At 40.8% G+C, this 23,525-nt stretch overlaps 1 protein-coding gene and 1 pseudogene across 4 annotated transcripts in view; one reads left to right on the top strand and one right to left on the bottom strand.

Moving 5' to 3' along the window:
• The window catches only part of FARP1 (FERM, ARH/RhoGEF and pleckstrin domain protein 1), a 271,468-nt gene that overhangs the window by 12,399 nt on the left and 235,544 nt on the right, over positions 1-23,525 (top strand). The window lies entirely within an intron of this gene.
• On the bottom strand, positions 6,478-6,753 carry LOC139004948 (large ribosomal subunit protein eL43-like; annotated as a pseudogene).

Genomic DNA, 23,525 nt, shown 5'->3' with positions numbered 1-23,525 from the left:
GGAAGAAAGGGTCAGGAAATTGGCATCTGGGTATTTGCCACCATGATTGTTGATTTTCTGGCCACCTTGGTCACTCGCAAGGGCATGTCGTTTGTTAAACCTTAAGGAGGCTGGGTGAACATCTGGACTCTGACACCCCTAGGCAGCATTTCAGGGATGGTTTTTTTTTTTTTTTGAGAATGGGGAGAGAGTATTTCGTTTTTGAGACCAAAAGAGCCAGAAAGTCTTGCTCTTGGTTGATTTATGCTGAAGTCAAAGTCTCTTGATTTTTCCTAATTGAATCTCTGTACTCTTTTGATTTGTATTTGATTATCCAACAGTGACACATCTGTGGCCTTTGCTTTGTATGCATGTTTGCTGACTGCCGGGAATCCAGTGGAGGCATTATTAATCTGTTATAAAGCTGAGGTTTCTGTTTAATAGGAAACACGCTCACTTTATTAATTGTTTTAAGAATTATGTAGCATTCTTCATTACTATTGTAGCGTCCTCAGTCACCTAACGTGTATTTCCCTGTGAGGGGGAAGTCTCCATCTCTCGGAAATAGAGCCAGTCTGCTCGAACAGGTGTTCAGCAGTTAGGTTTTGTCCAAAGTGAATGATATTCCTTTAATCTTATCATTCATCTCCAAAATACTGTGATATGTAATGTGGTTTAAAATTCTTGAGTCTATTTTTGAATTATTTTTAATTAAAAAAACTTACAGTTGTACTGTAATTTGGCACATTATGCTGATATTAAAGAAAAGGAAACATTTATTTGAAAGAAACATCAGTGCTTTAAGAGGATTTGTAACTATTGAAATATTAATAGATATTGTGAGCACACCACTGCACACGTGCGCCAACATGTTTTGGTTTTAAACCCCACTAATTCAGAGTTCAAGGCCATTTGAAGTTTTTAAACCCTCACCCAAGAATATGTGTTTATTGATTTTAGAGAGAGGAGGGAGGGAGGGGGAAAGAGAGGGAGAGAGAGAGAGGGAGAGGGAGAGAGAGAAAGAGGGAGGGAGGGAGGTATGGGGAGAGAGAGAGAGAGAGAGAGAGAGAGAGAGAGAGAGAGAGAGAGAAACATCGACGTGAGAGGGCCCGGAATTAAACCCTTGACCCTTTTGGAGTATAGGATGATGCTCCAACTAACTGAGCCACCTGGCCATGGCTGAAGTTTGTTTTAATGCAATGCTGTGGGAACAAGGTTTGTTAAGTAAATAGTGAAAAATAAAGTTACTCTCTTTAAGGGAAGAGACTTTTTTACCACTTTGGAAAGAATCTTTCATGATTCTTACCCATTAAAACACCCCTGGCAGGAGCATTATATGATAATCTTCACCATTAAAAAAAATTATCCCAGAAATAGTTTATGCATAGACAACACAATGGGAGCATACACTGCATAGTGTTGTATTTTGTTCTCTTCACCTAATACACCCTGAAGATTGTTCTGTATTGGTACCAGTGGTCGGCAAACTGCGGCTCGCGAGCCACATGCAGCTCTTTGGCCCCTTGAGTGTGGCTCTTCCACAAAATACCGACTTCTGCGCATGGGCCACGAAGTTTCAATCGCACTGTACGTGCGGGCGCGCACGTGGTATTTTGTGAAAGAGCCACACTCAAGGGGCCAAAGAGCCGCATGAGGCTCTCGAGCCGTAGTTTGCCGACCATGGTTATATACAGATCTGCCTCATTCTTTTTAGTGGCATATACTATTCCATTTTATAGGGGTGCCTTTAATTATCTGTAAAGTTGCCGTTTTGATAGACACGTAGGTTCTTTAGGATATTTTGCTGTTACAAACAATGCTGCAGTGAAGATCCTTGATGTCTTTTTGTGAGTCTGTTTGAAATATAAATTCAAAAAGTGGGATCTGTGGTCAAAGGGTGTATTTGTTTTTAATATAGATAGATATTGCCATGTTGTCTTCCAAGAGTTTATACTTGTTTGTTTTAAGAACTCTTATGTAGTGCTTACTTTGTGCTAGGAACTGTTTCAAGTGCTTTACAAATATTGTTTAATCTTTGGAGCAACACTTAGAGGTACTCTCATTATCATAGCTTTCCAGATGAGGAGACCGAGGCAACAGACAGGACGTAACCTGCCCGCAGGCCACACTTAGTAAGTGGCCTGTGAACTAGGCAGTCTGGGTCCAGAGTCCCTTCATCATGGTGGTTAACTGCCTGTTAAAGTTTTCACCTTTCCTAATCTCATCAGTCAGAGGCCAGTTTTTCTTAATTGTCATTTTGCGTTTTTCTTATTACTAGTTGGGACTGTACACATTTTTGCATCTTTCTTATTACTGGTTGGGATTGTACACCATTTCATTGTTGGCACACCACGTGGATTTTCTTCGCTGTCTATCTGCTACCTGTCCCTGTCCCTTGCTCGTTTTTCTGTAAATATTTTTCTTACTGATTTGTATGAGTTTCTTGGCACATGGAGAAGATTAGCTCTTCATCAGATGTATTGCAAATGCTCTGTCCTACTTGGTACTTTGCTTTTTGGCTTTGTACTTTTATCAGTTTTTTCCTTTATGGCAACTGAATCTAGGTTATGTTTAGATAGATCTTCCTAAGTCAGAGCATTTTAAAAAATCTCATATTTTCTTAGAACTTCAATGCTTAGTTTTTTAAATTTCTGTTGCTTCAAAGAGTAATATGGGCTTTAACTTTATTTTTTTTCTAATCATTATAGGTAATGATGTGCAGCCATACAAGAATAAAAGACACACTTCCCAGTAGCTTAGTGCTCACAGTCATGTTATTGCAATACTCTGCTTTGACTGTTGATGACAGAGCCATGCAGTGAGTCATGTGTTCATACCATGGCTGCTTTTCATTTTTGCTCAATTTTTGCTTTCTTTGGAGTTAATAATTATCTAGCTTTTCCTTTGCTTCATTTTCCGTAGACTTACCTAATTCATTCCAAGGCTGCTCTCACTTCATGCCTAAACCCCTTTCAGTATATTCCAGTGCATCAGTTGCTCAGATAGGCTGTGTTTTATCCACGAGAAGGTTTAGTCTGAAGTCTTCTGAGCTGCTCCAGTCTGGGCTGGGTTCCTCTCTGACCTCGTCAGCATCAGAGATCTCTCTGGCGTTACCCTGGGAATCCCCTTGCTTCTCTTTATGAAATCTGTTTCCTACAGCCTATGTTTTTCTCTTTTCACATTTTCTCTCTCGTTTTGGTGGAGCCCCTCTCTCAGTGTGTAGGGAAACGTTCTAACTTTGGTGGAAGATATGAAAACAGGACGATGAGTTGAAAGGCTGTTTAAGTGGTTAAAACTTCCAGGTCCCTGGCACTTCCTGCTGTAGGCAGTGACAGCAGTTGGAACCCTTATCTCCTGCCTCCCCCTCCATGTAGTTATAGTACAGTGTTAGGTTGATGCAGTAGTTGTTATAGACGTTATTATCACTGAGTAAAGTGTTCACTGCTCCCCGCCTATGCCCCCCCGCCCCTCAAAAGAAAACACGAAAAAACACTTTGGTTTTCTTGGAGATAATTCATTTCTTAAAATGTAACTTGATTTTTTATGTACCCATTGCTAATTTCTTCCAAATAGCTTCAACAGACCTGTAAATTTTCTTTCAACTAATTTTTACCATTTTTTTTTAACCAATCCCTCATCCTTTTTTTCTCTGTTGTACACAACATCTGCAACATCCCCATCCTTCAACTCCTGTCTGAATGGATTGTACCCTAGCCCTAGTTAGTATACAGCCATCATTCAGGGACTTGCCTTAACTGGTCTCTTTCCTGGGCTCACTCTTTTCTGGATTCCATATCCTTTAATATCATGGTTTATGCCATTGTTTGGTAGGACACATACTTCAGTAGCTTTCTCAGAAAGGTTCAAGGGAAATAAATTTCTTTTAACTCTTCGCGTGTAAAAACGTCTTTAATGTCTGCTTAGGATTGCTTGATAATTTTACTAGATGTGGAATTAAAAATTGAAACTAATATCTTTGACATTTTGAAGACATTGCTCCATTGTCATCTAGCATCCTTTATGTGTGATTTATTTTCTCTCTTCTCTCTGAAACATTTTTGAATCTTCACTTAATTTCTCATATTTTGAAGTTTCACAATTTTTGGCATATATCTCAGTGGGCCCTTCTAAAATTACTTACGCTGGGCATTTGCTTTTCTTTTAAATCTGGAGTCCCTTGTCTATCACTCTGGGACATTCCTTTTTAAAAAAATATTTTTTATTGATTTCAGAGAGGAAGGGAGAGGGAGAGAGAGATAGAAACATCAATGATGAGAGAGAATCATTGATCGGCTGCCTCATGCACGCCCCCTACAGGGGATTGAGCCAGCAACCCAGGCATGTGTCCTTGACCGGAACCAAACCTGGAACTCTTCAATCCCGTAAGTCAATGCTGTATCCACTGAGCCAAACTGGCCAGGGCTTTGGGATATTTCTTGAAGGAAAAAACCATTTAAAAAAAAATCTTTCTGTAATTCTCTTATTTTATTATTTGACCTTGTGGAAGATGTCCTACTTATCTTTTAACATTTCTGTGTATTTATTTTTTGCCCAACTTTCTACGAAATTTCCTCAAATTAGCCAACTAACTATAGAAACACAAATTTCAGTTATCTACATGTTAATTCCTAAGAGCTCTTGCCCTTTTTTCATAGCATCTCTCCCTATATTTTGAGACATGGTATTCTCTCTGGGGATATTAATTCTAGATTAAAGGAATTTTTCCCCTTCTGCTTCCTGTAACGTCTGCCTGCTTTCAGAATGCTCTCCCCCTCTGTGTTTTGGCCCCAACTTTCATTTTGTAGATTTTCCTTAAATGTTTGCTTATTCTTGGCTGTTTATTAAGAGCAAATATTAAGAGTAAGGAACAAAAAATCAGATATATGGACAGGGATTGTCAACTGTTGATTTTTCTTTAAAGTGATGAAGCAGCAACTGGTCTTTTTGTTGGAAGAAACCCTTCAATGTCAATATGTGTGCATTCAGATTCTCCAGAGAATAATTCCACCAGCCTTGCCTGGGATAAGCTGAGTATTCTGGAAGCAGGATGGAGGAAGGGGACTTGGTGGGACTTAACTCCCACCACCTCTTGCAGCATTTTCAGACCTGAATCATATCACTCTTTTTCATTGTGCCTGGTGTTATGTGAGTTTCTGATCTCCCTGGCTTACCTTCTTTGCTTTTTTGTTTGTTTGTTGGTTTTAAGAGTGATTAGATGCAGGGGATTCTGGAAAGGGAGAAACAAAAGTGACTCCAGAGTTTTGGCTTGAGTGTCTGGGAAGGTGAGAAAGTCACTTATTAATCAGTGTAGGAAGGTAGCGGGATTGGTTTTGAGAACAAGATATGAGTTGAACCGAGGATACTTCTTGAAGGAGATGAGATGTGAGAAAGCACTCCATAAACAACAAAAGGAAATGGTGTAAAAAGGTATGAAGGCAGAAAGAAGGCCATCGATAAATGTGTCTGCTTGCAGAGGAGCAAAAAGAGAGAAGGAATCTATTGAAATGGAGAAAAGTTGAGGACAGTCTCAAAGGAAAGACACATAGATTTGAATTCAACCTGTTGTGCCTGAAGACCACTGCTTAAAGGTTAGGTTAAAGATTATATCAGTGTCTTTGCTCAGGATGGAGCATGTGGGCAGACAGGAGGGAGGCACCTTTATCTCAGTTGACACCCTGAAGAGATCCAATTGTGACAAAAAATAAGTAGAACAAAATACTACTCTTGGATATTCAGTCCTATCCCTCAGCTTCTTTGGATAATAAACCTCTTCATTGGCAATTGGGGCAGATAGGGAGGGGAGCTGGGGTCCCCAGGTCCATCCCTTTGTATCTGACTTGCATCCTCTGTTCCACTCCACCCCTCACCCTTCCCTTCAGCAGGAGCTTCCCAGGGACACGGGTGGGAAATGGCCTATTTGGTGGAACCCCTCTGAACATCCTTTAGGATATAAATCATCACTTCTTGCTCTCTGCTTCCCATCATCCAAGTAGTCAGATAAATGTCTTGTCTGCTCTTGTCTCTGCTGCTATATATTGTTTTGTTCCTTTAAAAAGTTAGGTGTCCTGTCACTTTGGTAGGATTTTAGGAGGGAGAAGTGATGCAGGCATGTGACTTATCTGCCATGTTCAACTGCAAGTTCACTTTTTTTGCCAAGGTCCAGTAGAAGATGATAAAAAAAAATTACTGTAGAAGCAGTAATAGTGCCAAACCTAAATTGTTAAAAAATTATTGAAAATTTTCATTTTCTAAGGGTGCAGATTCAGTCCAGTATTTATGGATTAGTCGAAGAGAATACATATGATTTGTTATATGATGGGTTTGCTGTTAAACATACCTGTACCTCTGCATGTATCTGCACGCTCACTCATTCACATTTTTCCATCTTGTCTTTCTCACTATCGCACAGAAAATTAAATATGGTTTGTTCTTTTTTTTAAAAAAAATATAAATTAACCCATTTATTAAAGGCTCGCAATGTTTCAAACTGTGGAGCTGCTACTGGTCTTTCAATTCCTTCAGTCTTCTGATGGCTGACTTTACTGTGATGGCAGAAGTGGTGCTGTAGGTGCAGGCAACACCAGCGACTGTTTTCATGCAGGAACCACAGTACTAGATCCCCACGGCTCGCCTCTTCATCTTGGTGTTGCCACAGAAGGAGCAGGTGTACTTGGCGTGCTGGCTGATTTCAATTTTCTTCACCATTTTCCTGAGGGAGGCGCCATAACGGGTCCCATATTTACCTATAATTCCGACCTTGGTGCGTTTAGCCATGTCGCCTGAGAACTAGGTCGGACACCGAGAGCTGTTTTTTTGTTGTTTTTTTAAAATAAATCTCTTGACACAGATTTTTCACTCTGTGGATGCTTGCCAACCTCACTTCGGTTTAACAATTCTCTGCTGGGTGGAACAAAGGGAAGATGTCTCTGACAACTTGGAACTTGGAAATCCTGCTGTGCTTCCTCTGCTCCGTGCTGTTCTGTGAGGTGGGGTGGGAACAAGTCTGAGAATCCTAGTTCTGATTAGCCGTGAATGAGGCGGTTCTGAGGAGGAATCCAGCAGACACCAGGCTATAGGTTTAATTTTGGCTGCTTAGGGAGTGCTTGGTGGCCACAGGGGGGGAGTGATGGGAAGGAGGGGGAAACGGGCGAATAAGCAAGGCTCTGAAAATAGGGTGTCATGGGGGTTGGTACAGGAGATGGGACTGGTCTCAGGCTGCTTTACCAGTGTCACTCAGTGCTTATGTGACCCCCTCGGAATTTCCCCATGACCTCCCCTCCCCAGGGACTTTAGCCAAAAGAATGAGAACCCAGGGCTGCCTCTCGCAAAGCACCCTTCAGATACACACAGCACTAAGAGCTTCTTAAAGTTCAGCATAAAGGAGCAGAGAAAAGCTACCTGTAACCTGCCTGGTTTTTAAAGACCTTGGGCCAGTGTGATAGTTTCCATGTTTACTTTTCTGGAAGTGGAGGAACTGGAGAGAGAAGGAAGTGAGCTAATAATCAGCTTTTCAACACAGTGCTGACTTTGGCGTTTTTTGGTACAGTACTTTGCCAGGCCCTTGACATTCATTTAAAGAAAAACACACATTTCTTCTTGAACATCTGTGCAAAATCAGATAGGGTGGAGGGTTTAGAGCCCAGTGAGAATATGGGATAAGTTAGCACATTTCTGAAAGCCGGAGTGAGGGACCCCAGATTCACTCTATTGTATTTATTATTACAACGGCATCACCGACAGCCGCCCAATAGTGAAGGCAGGCCGACAGATTGTGCCAAAAAGATGCATTCGCAGTGCTGCATAATCACACCGTGAAAATGTGCAGTAGATTAGTGGGGAAATCTGCATTCTGGTTGCTTCATAAGTAAAAGCAGTTAAGGATGCCTGCCATTCTGACGTTTTAGCTCTAAAGTTGGATATGCCTGTTAAAAAAAAAAAAAAGCAAAACCCAATTCACTCAATCAGCTCTTTCAACTTCAGCATCATTGCATTGCATTTTAGTCTCCTGCCTTGCGCTACGCCGGGAAATCTCAGGTCTAAATAGGTCATTTGTTCTTGCTTTCTGCCCTTGCAAAGCAGGAGAGGCATTTTATGGGCAGTTGGCATAAGTAAATAGTCAATGGCAAATTGTTCCATGGTTTGCTTAAATTTCAGGTGGTACTTATGAAAATTCCTTAGAGGAGGAGTTTTCTGTATTTCAGGATATCAATCATCCTGGGTAAAATTTCTTCACGTTTTGATTTTCATGTACTCTAGGTTTTGTCTCTCAACTTGGAGTCTTTGGATTCTTAAGGGGTTTGCAACCTGGGAATGCAGGCCTGTGAGGTACTTTTAGGATTTCTAAAAGCCTATACAAGAGTCTCTCAGTCATGGATTGCTGCAAGTGGTCATGGGAGGGGGCGGGGCGTCAATAAGTCCCTGCAAATCAAGGAAAACTTTCAAGTGTTTGGCTTGGCCAGATTTTTGTCTCCTGGGTGTGATAACAGGCACTCTCATGCTGATCAGAGGACTTATTGATCAGTCACTACCTGTGCCTTCAATGAACAAAAGGAAAGTAGAGTTAGTTGTTTCATTTTAAAAAAAATATATTTTTAATTGATTTCAGAGAAGAAGGGAGAGATAGAAACATCAATGATAAGAGAGAATCATTGATTGGCTGCCTCTTGCACGCCCCCTACTGGGGATCGAGCCCACAACCAGGGCATGTGCCCTGACGGGAAATCGAACCATGTCAGGGGACTCGAACCATATGTCCTGGTTCATAGGTCGATGCTCAACCACTGAGCCACATCGTTTGGGCTAGTTGTTTGGTGTTAACTGCAGCCTGGCAGATGGGCTCTTTGACCAAGGATGACGGTGGGGGTGTGATGTGGTGAGAGACTAGTGAAATGGACCCCGATTCAGAGGGAATAAAGCTTTGGTGACCACAGTCCCCAGGATGCATTGTTCACTTTCCTCCAGTTTGCGGTGACAAAGACTACACTCAAAGGAGAGTGGTCTCATCCCTATTTGCAATTATTTAAGCAGAAGCCAGGGATCTGCCACAGCTATGATCTTGGTGTGGTGATGGGAAGGACTCAGCTGGGAGTTGGTGTATGGATTCCACCAGAGCCCTGGCTTTCTTCTTTCCAACTCCAGAATGTGTGTCTCAGGTAGTAAAAATACACAGTGAAAACGGACAGGAAATTGACCAAAATGTTAACTTGTTGACCAACTGCGCACTGTTAAGCCAAGTTACCCAACGGCTGCAATGCTTTGCAGGGATTGCCCTTCTGCTTTAACTTTGCAAAGAATCAGTGAGACTTATTCTGTTATTTGAAAGTGGGACAACATATATATTGTTTTCGTGTGTATTTGGGATGTTTTCAAGGGCCGGTGTCTTGGAGCACTTGCTGGAGCTCCTGGGATAGATGGGTCTCCCATGGCCTCGGGAGTTCTGAAACACACCTGAGTGTGGTGACAGAAACTCCAGCCAGAGTTGCAAAGAAAACCCTGGGGCCGAAGCTTAGAACGTCTTATCACTGCCTGAAAGTTTCATATTTCTTCTTTTGTGCAGATTCCAAATGTTTTTGGAAGGCTTGAGAAGCGAATAAAACAACCCTTTGACAGGACTGACAGGAACGGCGGGGGGTGGGGAGCAGTGACTCATTGCATAGGAGCAGCACAGTGTTAGCTTTGGCCAAGACCGTTCTTAGAGAAAGTCTGTGAAATGACTCACTGCTCGGGACACTTGAACTCCCTGCCTGTCTCCTACCCCCCGGCCAGTTTCCCTCCTCGATTAATAAGAGCCAACACTTTTAGAGCACAAACCATATATATGTCAGACATGGTTCTAAGCACTTTACATATACAGGGTGGGGCAAAAGTAGGTTTAAAAATAATAATACATGAATAAACTCTGTGCTTCACATACAACTGTAAATTTACTTTTGTCCACCCTGGTACTGTTTTCTCAAAACAAACTGAGAGGTAGGTGCTATTACATATGAGGAAACTGAGGCACAGAGAGGTCAACCAACATGTGCATAGTCACAAAACTGGTAATCAGTAGAGCCATGATTTGACCCCAGCCTGGTTACTGTGCCTTCAACCACCACCATGCCCTTGACTGCAACCTGGGCTGATGGGCATGGGTGGGAATGGAGAAGAGCAAAACTAGTAAAATTCATTTTTTAGGTAGTAATGATAATATTTTCTTTGTTGTTGTTAAAAAGCAATTTGTTTGGGGGGAAATGATACATTCTTTTTAAATTTTTTTAAATTGACTTTTAGAGAGAGAGGAAGGGAGTGGGACACAAAGAGAGAAACATCGATGTGAGAGAGAAACATCCATTGGTTGCCCCTTGCATGCCTCTAATGGGGATCAAGCCCACAACCCAGGCATGTGTCCTGACCTGGAATCCAACCGTGACCTCCTGGTTCATGGGTCGACACTCAACCACTGAACCACACCAGTTGAGCAATACATTGTTATTACATAAAAAAAAAGAAAGAAGAAATTAAAACACTCACCACTTAGAAATACAGTTGACTCTTCAACTACACAGGGGTTAGGGGTGCCAACCCCCTGCACCGTTGAAAATCCGCATAGAGCTTTTGACTCCTCAGAAATTACAATGTTAACGTTTTGTGAATTCCATCTAGAGCTTGCAAAGTCAGAAGGATGGATGGAATCTTACCATACATGTTATTTTACTTAAAGGTATAAAATAAAATTGACTTTAATTAAAGCAAAGAAAAAGAAGTTGACGTGAGATGGAAAGAATTGCTGACTTCTTCTCCAGGAGGGAGATTAGAGATATCTTTTAGAAGCTTAATTTATAAGAAAATAGAAAAAACGTTGTGGATTGGAATAATTTCTCATAAACTACTTGTTTCAAATGGAGACATACTCATTTAGAAGGTAAAAAATTTAGCACTGACCTTATACCATCTCTCTTCCCGCCAGTTCCACATTTTTATCAATTATGAATTTTACAATGGGAAGGATTATAGCATTTATATTCTGTTCTAATATCACAATTCCCATAGCTCTTTTACTAGTCCTTTTTTTAAAAAAAATGGATTCAGTACTTTTACCATGGTTTTGCCATTTCTGACTTTCTAAAATTTTAATTCATTCTAGTTTGGCTGGATTTCATTGTCAGATTTAAGTCCTGTGGGTGCTGTGTTTCCTGAATTCCTAACTGCTTTGGAATGGCTGATTCTTGCCTTTGTAGTTAAAGGACAGTTTGGCTGAATAGCAAGTCTTGGGTTACATTTTCTTGCCCTGGGATTTTCAGACATTTCTCTCCATTCTTTGTTAGTGTTGGGTATTTCTGGAGGAGAAGGCTGAGGCCAGGGTAGTGCTTTTCTCTCTCACATATTACTGGCTGTTTCTATGGGATGTGCCTCTAGGATTCTTTCATTCTTTTGGAATTTGAGCTTCATCAGCCTGTCTGAGCATGGGTTGTTTTATGTCTGTAGATTCAAGGCTTCTTTCTGATTTGCATCAGAAAGTTTTCCTCTATTAGCTCTTTTAATATTTTTTGCACATATTAAGTATTCACTTTTCAAGAACTATCATTGCTGTGTTGTATCTCCTTTGTCTTCCAAATCTAGTATCTGTTCTTGTAATCATTTATGTGTCTTTGTTTCTGTCCATTTAATTTTGAGTGATTTACTCAGGTTTGTTTGTGTGTTCAAGTGCTTACTCTACTATTTTAGTGTTGTAGTTGTATGACTTCCATTCTGTAATTTTTTCTAATCCATTTCTTTAGCCCTTTTAATCTATTTAAAATCTCTTATATGGCCCTGACAGGTTTGGCTCAGCGGATAGAGCGTCGGCCTGCGGACTGAAGGGTCCCAGGTTTGATTCCAGTCAAGGGCATGTACCTTGGTTGCGGGCACATCCCCAGTGAGGGGTGTGCAGGAGGCAGCTGATCGATGTTTCTAACTCTCTATCCCTCTCCCTTCCTATCTGTAAAAAATCAATAAAATATATTTTTAAAAAATCTCTTATGAATGATAATTAATTATTGGAAACTTCATGTCTAATGCCTGAGTCCCTTTTTTAGAGAGACAATTTTATCTTTAATATTTTCAGACAATGGAGAGCTGTTTCTGTGTGAACTCGTAGTCTGTTTCATTTGTTGCTTTTCATGGCCAGCTTCATGGGTGTGTGACCTGTGCATCCACACACTTACTGCTCTGCTGTCACGGCCTTGAAATTCCTAATAATTTTTGAACAAGGAACCTATACTTTCGTTATGTAGTCACCCTTGTTGATTATTTTCACGATGCATATTATTATCTGCCTCTTGCCTGTGTTCCTACTCCATGATTACTCATATTTGAATGAGGCTGAGCTGTATGCTAAAAAAAAACTGATGTATGAGATACGTTGAGGGTCAGAAGACTGGGGTAGAGAGGATTGTGAAACATCTACTCATATTTATTGCCTCCACTGTCCTTTTACCAATTCCGTTATTTCTTTTACCTTGAGAATTATCTTCCTTCAGCTTTAGCAAGTATTTTAATACGTTATTTTAAAGTTATATGCTATCATAAGGGTGAGGAAGATTATTTAATAACTGGAAAATTATTGACACTACTAAAGGGCCAGTGCACGAAATTCATGCATGGGTAGGGTCCCTAGTGGCTGCCGGCTGCCGGGGTGCCTCCCTTCTCCTGGTCACCTGCCGCCGCTGCCACTGTCGTCGCCGGCCCTGTCCCCTGGTCAAACTCCTGGTCGAACTGGTCAAGGGGACAATTTGCATATTAGGCTTTTATTATATAGGATATTAAAATTGAAAGGCAGTTTATTAAACTGTATGTGTAGTATGATCCTCTTTTTGCTTTTTATAAATGTATTACTGTGCATTAAAAAACATTGGAAGGAAAAAAAACCCCAAAATGCCATTTCCCAATTTCAAAAATCTATTCTGCTCCTGTGGTGACGCTACGTAGCAGTAGCAGGCTCTGCATCCTTTAGGATATCTCAGTAATCTCTAAGAATTTGTGAAAAACCCCCCTTTCTAAAGATTGTTTCAGTTACCCTCCTTGTGGATTGAAATAAAATTCACTTTTATGTTTTGTGTTCATAGTAACGGTCACCTTGAAGCTTACGATATTTTTTGGAAGGTACATAATTTTATTGATGAGGTCCTTTGAATGGGGAAGAACCAGTTTAACAAGCTCTCTTGAAAAACAAAAACAACACTCTGGTCCGTTGGTTCACTGATTTCCATGGTGTAAATATTTCCACCGTTAGCCAAATGTGATGTCATTGAACACAGGAAGGGGTGTGCAGTAGCACACTGTTCTGTAATACTGTCACTGTTCAGATACAGTAGGCAAAGAGTAACCTCAAGATCATAGTAGAAATGTAGGAAAATAATTAGGAAGTAATAACAATTGAGTATTTATTACCTTTGTTTTAATTTAAGTGTGTCTTTAATATATTTTTATTGGTTTCAGAGAGGAAGGAAGAGGGAGAGAGAGCTAGATTATGAGAGAGAATCATTGATTGGCTACCTCCTGCATGCCCCCTACTGGAGCCCGCAACCCCGGCATGTGTCCTGACCTGGAATCGAACCGTGACCTCTTGGTTTATAGGTCAATGTTCAACCACTGAGCCATGCTGGCCGGGCATTTAAGTGTAACTTTATATAATATATTTTAAAATAATGTACTTAACAACTGGCTGGTAGAAATGTCCGAAAAGTTGCTCTTATGAGCTGATACACACTGGCTCTAGCATACCCCTGGAAAGAACTCTCCCTCTTTTTTTTATAGGTTTGCTGACTGAAAAAATTTATTTTCACAAAGCCAGTTTCCCTCTCCTTTTTTTCTTCCTTCAGACAGAAATACGTAGACATACATACCTTGAATGTCAGGCAGGCGAAATAATTTATTCATTTTGTAGGTAATGGAGAGCTATGAGAGGCGGTTCAGTAGGAGAGACCACAATTATAGTTGAGTTGAAAACATTTTAATCTGGGCAGATGTATGGATTACCACGTGGAGGTGGAGACTATATTTGCAAAAGCCCTTTCGCTGTTGAGATAATCTAGTGGGGAGGTCTGATGACGAAATGGAAAGTTAGTTCTCTTATTCCCATTTTCCTCTTACTGATGTCCATGACCAGAATTTTAATTTTTGTCTATCACCTTTTTTACCTTTATATTATTCTATTATATGACATATATATGGTGAACATTGTCTAGGGAGTCATTCAAATCATTAAGACTTAGTTGTGGCTTAAGAAAAATAAAACAAAAGTCCTGAGAAGAAAATTGGTCACATGTGGTATCTCCAAGCTCTAACGTTTCTTCCAATGGGCGCAGTGTGTGTTCTGCTGAACGTGAGTTGGCACTATTACCAACTTGAACATGGCAGTTGGTCATGCTCTGGGTGTGTTGCCTCTCCTAGTGAGGCTGTCCCATCTTCCACATTTTGGCAGTACCCATGCATACCCGTTAGGGCAAGGACTCTTTTAAAAATATATATTTTTATTGATTTCAGAGAAGAAGGGAGAGGGAGAGATAGAAACATCAATGATGAGGGAGAATCATTGATTGGCTGCCTTCTGCACACCCCACACTGGGGATCGAGCCCGAAACACAGGCATGTGCCATGACCGGGAATCGAACCTTGACCTCCCGGTTAATAGGTCAACGCTCAACCACGGAGCCATGCTGCCCGGACTAGGAACTCTTATTTTGTTCACAGCGCTAGCCTGGACATCTAGAACAGCTCCTGTAAGAAAGAAGCCCCAATAAATATTTGTTGAATGAAGTTTCAAGTACGAAGGTCAGGTTGAAGATATCTTAAGGGTTCATGCCTTGACTGCTTCCTGAACTGCCCAAGTTTGCTTGGTCTGATGTGGGCCTCTCTGTGGCTGTGAGGACAGTGAGAGCTGAGCTGGCCACAGTTACTGCACTTTGAAGGACCTACCCCTTCCTCGGGCTGAGTCCCTGAGTGGTTGACAGGAGTCTTAAACAGGAGCGCTTGTTCTGGGTATGCAAGATGCACCTATGGGGTCAGACTGACCCTTTCATTGACATTGACCTTATATGTGGTGGGGAAAAGCACGGGCCTCTTGCACCAGGATGTTTCCAGGGTTGAAACTCCAGGTTGGCTGCAAACTGATATGACGCATGGAGGTTACCAGCACCATCGTGTGGTGTCAGACTTGCGTTGGCTTCACAGCATCCCTGTGTGTGGGCCGGTAGACAGAATACTTTCTCTTCACCTCTTGTGTGTTCCAGGTCACTTACCATTATGTTTTCAGAGCGTGGACCAAGGCTGGGGAGCCTGCTGGGTGCTGGCTGATGGGCTTGCTAACGAGGAGTTAAGACCTGAGCAGGAGGCATGACTCCTGTCCTCTGAGGAGTTGGAAGTAGAATGGGCAGCTGAGGCAGGCCTCTTAAGGTTGTGATGGGTAGATATGAGTTCTTTGTGCTTTTTTTAATCATGCAACAATACAAGAAAAGCATTTAAATTATACTTAAGGCCTTTTTAATATTTTCCTAAGTAAATGTTTAATGTCGGCCTGGATTACGGTCGGCTGTTTTAGACTAAGTTCACAGAGGATGCCTATTTATTTATTTATTTATTTTGCCACTCTTTGGTCATTGTTACAGGTAGATAGTGTTTGAACCTGTGAGAATAAGTAAAGATTCTGCTAAGACACCTAGTATTATAAGAGCAGTACAGACAAGAATTTGGATAAATGATAAACTAGTTAGGCAGATTATGTAAATCATTGGAATAGAAATTCCCAAACCAAATATATTAAAACTAAATATGTATTTGATACACAGATTGTGTACTTAATATTGCCATGCACATTACAAAAACTTCTCAAGTTGGGCATAGTTGAATTTTGAATGTAAAAACTAGTTTGGGGCCCATAAAATGAATATATTTTAAATCTTTATTTTCAGTTCCCCAGAAAACATTTCAAATGTAGTAGTGTATTATCAGAAATTTAGGAACAAGAGCAGAAATTTGTGATTTCAGTTAACAGAAGCCTTGGGGGTGGATAGTTTTCTATGGGTTATTCCATCTCAGAGTTCCTAGTTTAACTCTTACTTGATTATAGTAGATATTATTTTTGCGGGTTTTTTGTTACTGAGGTAGGATTTTATTAAGAATTTTTGAGTATAATTTCCTGTTAAAATGTTCTTGTTTTGCTTGGGCTCAAGTAAAATGAGTTTGGGAATATAATATTCTTTTTAAAGAAAATATTGTTTATCTGTTGAAATTTGCAAAATTTTCCCAGGCTTATTTACATATTTATATGGACTTGAGGGATAGGAAAATTCCATAATTCTGATTTTTTCCCTTTTTTATGCTCTTTTTATGTATTCTGTAACACGTGATACACTTTTTTGTTGTTTAATTTTTACTTTTTCTTAGTTTGTTTTTGTATCCTCTTGTCAATTTAAAAATTCTTTAGATAACTCTCTTCATTCTTCTTGCTAATATTGTTGTAAAGGACAATATATTTTCCTTTCAATGGGACTTTGGTAGAATACCATATATTTATATTTACATTTCAATGTTAAAATATTCTTAGTGACTCAAAACAATTTTTTCCCCAACCAGTGACTTAACATAATACAGGGTATCTGAGCTTGCCAATGATGGTTGGATTTTGCTTTGTTCTTTATGTCTAATTTTATGTATTATGATCTGACAATGTATACCATATACATAGAACTTCTGTTATTAGTAAATTTTTGAATTCCAGCAAAATTGGTATGATTATGTATTTGAAAGTATAATATAAGAAAAAGTATGTTCCTTATTTGCCAGTTCTTGCTATCCAGAGACTGCTGTTTCTGCTCTTATATATTCTTCTGGGTAGGTTGGTATTTCCTTCATGAATGGCTTGTTTGAGTGGATACTAGCATGTTGGTGCCTTCTAGATTTTGGCTGCTCACCTATATGAGCCTCGGACACTCCCTCTGGGAAGCGGAGCTAGTGGCACCATTTTTAGGCTGTGGGGAGGATGAGGGAGACCCCACCAGTGAAGGGTCAGACCAGGGCCAGGCCTTTAACCAAGAGCTATTTCAGAGTTCCATTTTCCCTTCTTGGTGTTCTGGTTTTTAACAGATTCTCCGAGTAAAACGTTGTTCCTACCTACTCCATGTGGTGGTTGTGCAGAATTTTGAACAGTAAATGAAATAGAGCAAACAAGTGCTTAATGAATGGCACCTGTTATTAGGTGGAAACACTCTGTGAGGAGATGAAATGATTTGAAGTAGAAGTCCTGTGCTTTGATGTCTCATTTCACACGTTGACTTGTCCTTTGAGTGGGAGAGTGATCTGGAACTTACTCCTCAGCCCCGCTTCACTGTCAGCTTCTCTCTTTCATGGCCTGTGGCTGTGGATCAGATCTGTATCTGGATTTGTGTTTGTCTGTTTAAAGCAAGCAGTGTATTCCATGGGAACGGAGTGTTTGCTTTGGGAGAGGAAGAGTTATCTTCATTTCCCCCTTGGGCTCTATTTGACTCTGCCTGGTAGTGTCTACTGTGTGTGACTCAGTCTCCCATGGAGCTCTGCAGCTTTAACTACGTCTAAGAGTGATGCTTTTGCCTGTGTGTTGGGTATCTTTAGTTCTAAGAACCCAGACTTCAGTAAGGGCTTCTGGAGCCTTGTCCCAGGACCTTAATGATAGCACAAGCAAGAAGGGCACGGGAAAGCAAAGGGCCTTTCTCTTGGTGTTCTGTGGACGCTTTGATCCACTGATGAATCAATAGACATTTGTGAAAAATCCTTGCTTGTAGAGAGAGAAAGGTTTTAAGACATTAAAAAAAAAAATCACAATTCAGCCCTAACCGGTTTGGCTCAGTGGATAGAGCGTCGGCCTGCGGACTGAAGGGTCCCAGGTTTGATTCCGGTCAAGGGCATGTACCTTGGTTGTGGGCGCATCCCCAGTGCGGGGTGTGCAGGAGGCAGCTGATCAATGTTTCTCTCATTGATGTTTCTAACTCTCTATCCCTCTCCCTTCCTCCCTGTAAAAAATCAATAAAATATATTTTAAAAATTCACAATTCAGACAGTACACCATTCTCTTTATCGGTCTAGTAATATTTTGATAAGCATTTTGGTTATTTGATGGATTTTTCCCTTTGGTGTCCTTATTAGCTTACATGGCTGATGATCCCAGTAGCTTGATTGGCATCTCTGTGCCAGATAAGGTGAGAGGTTGGTGGAGACTGTAATTGCATCTAAAATGACTGAATTATAAGCTTACTGAATATAAGAGAGAGTGACAATTATAGAGATTATCTAAAGGGCCAGGAGGGCCCCGGGCATGATGGTGAAGACCAGCCTGTCTGCAGTCTGGTCCCACATCTTTCACATTACCAGCTGGGGACTGTGGGAAAGTTGACTAATCTCTTTTGCCTCAGTTTCCTTTTCTGTAAAAGGGGTCAATAATAGTATCTACCAAATGATGGCTGTGAGATTTAAATAAGCTCATATTTATAAAGTGCTACATAACTGTTGATTAAGGTTAAATAACAATAGCACATTCTTCCACATTCTGTGAATGAGAAGTCTAAAATCCAGGAAAGATTAAGTTAATTTTATAATACCTTCAAAATTGCATGAAATTAGGATTAGAACCTGGTGGACAATTGATAGTGTCTAAATCTTTTTTCTTCCCTTTCTTCAATTCATGGCAAAGATGTGCAATTCACAATTGTTAATTTTTTATTGGACAACATTGTTTAATTAAATGCCTTATTAATTAACCAGGTTGACATTTAAAGTTCTCATTTTTTCACAAGGGGTTTCACCCTTTTTATGTACTTTTCTTTCCTTGACATTTCACTGTTTAAATTAATAACCAATTCTAGGGGAAGTATTCCAGGATGCGATACCCTTTACACTCCTATTGTATTTTATTATATCATTCAGTCTATGATAATACTGCCTAATTTATTTCTCAAATAACATTGAAACTGTGAGAAAATTTAATAGTCGATTCTTTAATGGTTTAACAGAAGTTGCCTTCCTCTTCACACCCTGAGGGGAAGCCCTGTCATTTGTGATTCATTGGATTTGGTAAGCTTTAGGAAATGCTTTCTTTTTCCTTAAAGTTGTATGAAACAGTGCCATTCCTCACTCCAGGAGAGATGTCAGGAGAATGTGAGACAGGGTTGCAGGGCATGTTTGGCATTTCTCTCTTCAGCATCATTTCCAGAGCGTTTGAAACCTAAGCGGAGAATGGTAGGCGGTGGGATAACTTTTTACTAAAACCTTACTGAATAATGAGGCTGTTGGGAATAGCCTGACTTACTTTGGAAGTAAACTTAACAATGCTTTGTGGTTTATTAAAGAAAATGCCTAATGCCTTCTACATTTTAGAAGCTCTTAAGTCCTGTCATTTTCTCATGAAGGAAAGGAGGAGAGTTATCTCCTAGGAACTGAGATGAGCTAAATTACCTGCCAAGATATGGGCCTGACAACTGGAGATTGACCACACAGGGTCTGCTCAGGAAGCCCAAGGACTTGCCTCTCCTTTCCAACCTCAAGCTGAGCTATTACCTTACATCTACCCTCTCCCATTTCTGTAACTGAAAAGCATTTCAGAGTAGCCCCAAATGGAAGCAACCACGATGTACTTACTTCACTAGGTGAGTGGATACACAAACTGGTCCATCCAGACGATGGAATATTATTCAGTGATAAAAAGAAATGTACTATCAAGCCATAAAAAAACATGGAGAAATCGTAAATACATGTTGCTTAATGAAAGAAGCCAGTCCGAAAAGGCTACATACTGTGTGATTTCAACTGTATGAGTTTTGGGAAAAGGCAAAACTATAGAGACAGTGAAAAGATCAGTGGTTGTTGGGACAGGATGGGGCAGGGGAGCAGGGATGAATGATGGGGAGCAGGAGATTTTTAGGGCAGTGAAATTATTCTGTCTGATATTATAATGATGGATGCTTGACATATTGCATTTGTCAAAACCCACAGAACTACAACACAAAGGGGGAACCTTAATGCAAACTATGGAATTGAGTTAATAATAATGCCACTATTGGTCCATCAGTTGTAAGGTGTTAATAGGAAAACTGTGTGTAGGGATTAAGAAGGTATTTAGGAGCTCTGTCTATTTTCTTGGAAACAAAACTGCTCTAAAAACTACAGTATTAAAATTTTTTTAGTGCAGAATAATATATTTGCTATCTGCATTACTAATAATCAGTCTGGCTTCTGCCTCCATTTCTCAGCTGACACTCTTCATACCAGTGATTACCCGATCAGACTGGATCTAATGAATGAACTTTTCTTAATCTTCATTCTTCCTCTTAATGCCTCCACAGTGCTCAGCTTTTGGTTCGAGCTCTGGTTCTCGATGCTCTTGCCTCCTTGGCGTTATGCTATGATTTTAGAGGAGATTGTCAGGCTCAGTCTTTTATAACCATGGGATTCATCCTTCAGGGAGAAAGCTGTCAAAGATATTCTCCCAAAGTCCCTCCAACTCTGAGACTCTGTGATTACTTCACTGATCCTACTTCCTCTTCCAACTCATGAATGTTGGTATGCATTCCTGAACCTCAGGTTCCTATGCTCAGCTTATCAACACCACACTTTGAAGAAAGTAAGTACTTGAGAGGAGGTAGCAAGGTTGAGGAAATGGAGGTAAAGATTTTTAGAATATCGCACCCTGCAGTGACCTTCAGTCAGCCACAACGTGGACCTACCTGCACTTCCTTGTTCTTGCATCTTAGTTCTGGGTTTGCCCATAATTCCATCTTCTTTTCCCACATCTAATTCGTCATCAATTTGTAAAGATTCTTAATGTCCAAGTATTCCCAAAGTATGCCTCCTTTCCATCTCCTCTCATCTCCACCATCCTTTCTTGCATGGTGTATGACAGATGTTTCCTAATTGACCTGTGTCTGAACCTAGCCAACAACTCACTGTCAACTTTTTTCTTAAAACTGCATAGTTTCACTTTGTCTTAAAAGCCACAGTGGCTCATTCTAGTCCATCAAATGAACTTCCTACACTTGACCTGATATTTCAAGCAGACTAAAAGCTGCCTCTCAACTGCCTTTCCCCTATTCTTGTCACTGTATCATTCATCAGCACAACTCCTCGCACATGGCGGACATTTCATCATCATCATCATCATTATCATCATCATCATTATTATTATTTTAACCCTCACCCGAGGATATGTTTTTTAAAAATTAATTTTTAGAGCGAGAGGAAGGAGGGGGTGGGGAGAGAGAAATATCAATTTGCTAGAGAAATATAGATCGGTTTCTTCCCATATGTGCCCCAACCAGGCATCGAACCCACAACCATATGGTGTACGGACAGTACTGCAATGCTCCAGCAGTGCTCCAGCCAACCAGGGCTAGACACTCCCTTATTGAATGCAAAAAGGAACTCCTCCAAGAATGTGTCTTATCCATGCTGTTTCACTTGCCCTCAGGTGAAAAACAGCCTTTTCCCAAGGTGATTTCCCACTTCTCATTGAGGTGGCATTCTCTGTTTCTGTAGCTTTTAAAGTTCACATAATACACCTGTTGTCAGAAGTAAACAAGTTGCCTTCACCGATTATCTCTGAGTGTACATCCCATAACAACAAATCACTTGGTGCCATATTACTGCTTTGGGTCCCCTATAGTGCTAAGAGTATAGTTGCTGAAATGTAATAGATTCTCCTGAATGCTTGTTAATGCTGATCCCAGTTATTGTGACACTTGAATGATAGTACACTTTAAGCAGCCTGTTATTTTCAGACTTTGAGCAAGCAAATCCAGTAATATACTGCACCTTATAGTGGGCTAAACAAGAATTAGGTGCTTTCCACAAATATTTGGACAGGCTGATCAGTGTCAATTGAAGACAGAGAGAGAGGACTTAAGTGAGTGGATGGGAATGATGTGTGTTAAGTAGAGTGAATGCAGGGGATGAGTGCTGGGTGGAGGTGGGCAAAGGGGGGCGGGAAATGGGGACATCTGTAACAGTGTCAACAATAAAAATAAATTAAAATTTAGTTATTTGTTTCTTAAAAGAAAGAAAGAATGCAGCCCGTTTACGCTGCAGGGACATTGGAACAGAGTAATTGGGAGAGGCTGCAAGCTAGTTTCTTGTCTTCAAGAAGGCCACCTACCTCCTTACATTAAAAAAAATTTTTTTTTATTAATTTCAGAGAGGAAGGGAGAGAGAGAGATAGATAGAGAGAGAGAGAGAGAGACCTCAACGATGAGAGAGAATCATTGATCGGCTGCCGCCTGCACACCCCCTACTGGGGATGGAGCCCACAACCCAGGCATGTGCCCTGACCAGGAATAGAACCATCATTTCCTGGTTCATAGGTAGACGCTTAACCACGGAGCCACACGGGCCAGATTCTCCTTACATTTTGTTTATTACCCTGGCCTTTTACTGAAAGGTGGGATGGAGAGGGGAGCTAAAGTGGAATTTTGTACTCTCAGAATTATCAAGAAATGGACATCATTAAAATTGGAGATTTCTTTCTGGTTTCCTGGTTTTTTATTTTTATTTTTAGGGTAAAGGAGCCTTCTCTTCCCACATCATTTACTTCCACCTCCATTCTTCATGTTTCAGTCTTTGCCTATCTACTTAATGGAGGAAACATGTTCTACCAAATCAGTGAAAAGGCAAACAAAAGTATTGTCTAAAATTGTTCATATTTATTTTTTTGTAATGATTTGTTAGATTATAGATTAAAATTTGATTGGAAAATGAATGTCACTTTCTTGCTGGGAGCTTTTGAAAAAATCAGGTACTCCATGTTTGGTGCACGTGTGAAACGTGGATCAGAGAGGTTTCCTTGGTGACGTTATCTAGCCAAGTAAGTGCTTGGTCTGTGTTAGCGAATTCTCATTGGGGACCTCTGTGCAGCCTGCATCAGAACCTCCTGGAAGGCTTGTTGCAACCCAAGGTTGGGCCCACCCCAGCCTTCCCGATGCAGCAGGCCTGTGCTGAGAGGAAGAATTTGCATTTCTCACTAGCTCCCAGGTGGAGCTGATGCTGCTGGCTGAGTTGCAACCACATTTGAAGAAGCTCTGTGGTAGATGGTCGGCTTTCCCTCCATGTTCTAGGCCAGGAATGTGACGGATAGAATGGACACAGGACTTCCTGAAGTTCTCACCGCCTCTTGGTCTGAGCCTAGGGCGGTCTCTTGCACTAAAACAAGACGAGCAGGTCACACGCCCAGGTAATGCAGCCAGACCCCTTCCTGACCTCTGGACTTCTCCCCTAGTGGACAATGCAGGAGAGGAGGAGAAAGGCCTGGAGAGGAAGTGATAAATGTACAAGCAGAACTCCAGGGAGAGTCAAGTGAGGGGTTGGGGGTTTTTGCCCCTGAAAGAGTCCACCAGGAAAGGCTTTCTGGAGGAGGTGTCCTTGGAGCCCGGCACAAGACGGTATTTTAGGAGGAAGAAAAACAGAACAGCAGCAGCACAGCCCCAGGGAAATGCAGGTGTGCTGAACAGAGTCCAGCTGGATTAGGAAACAGTTTATTTACAAGGAGAGAAATCAGGGCCAATTATCGAAAT

This window comes from Myotis yumanensis, unplaced genomic scaffold (assembly GCF_028538775.1).
Source record: "Myotis yumanensis isolate MYYU_CA2020_CCGP unplaced genomic scaffold, mMyoYum1.0.hap1 SCAF_3, whole genome shotgun sequence".
Taxonomy (NCBI): Eukaryota; Metazoa; Chordata; class Mammalia; order Chiroptera; family Vespertilionidae; genus Myotis; species Myotis yumanensis.
Note: the sequence above shows the minus strand (reverse complement) of the source record. Positions and strands in the feature narration are given on the sequence as shown.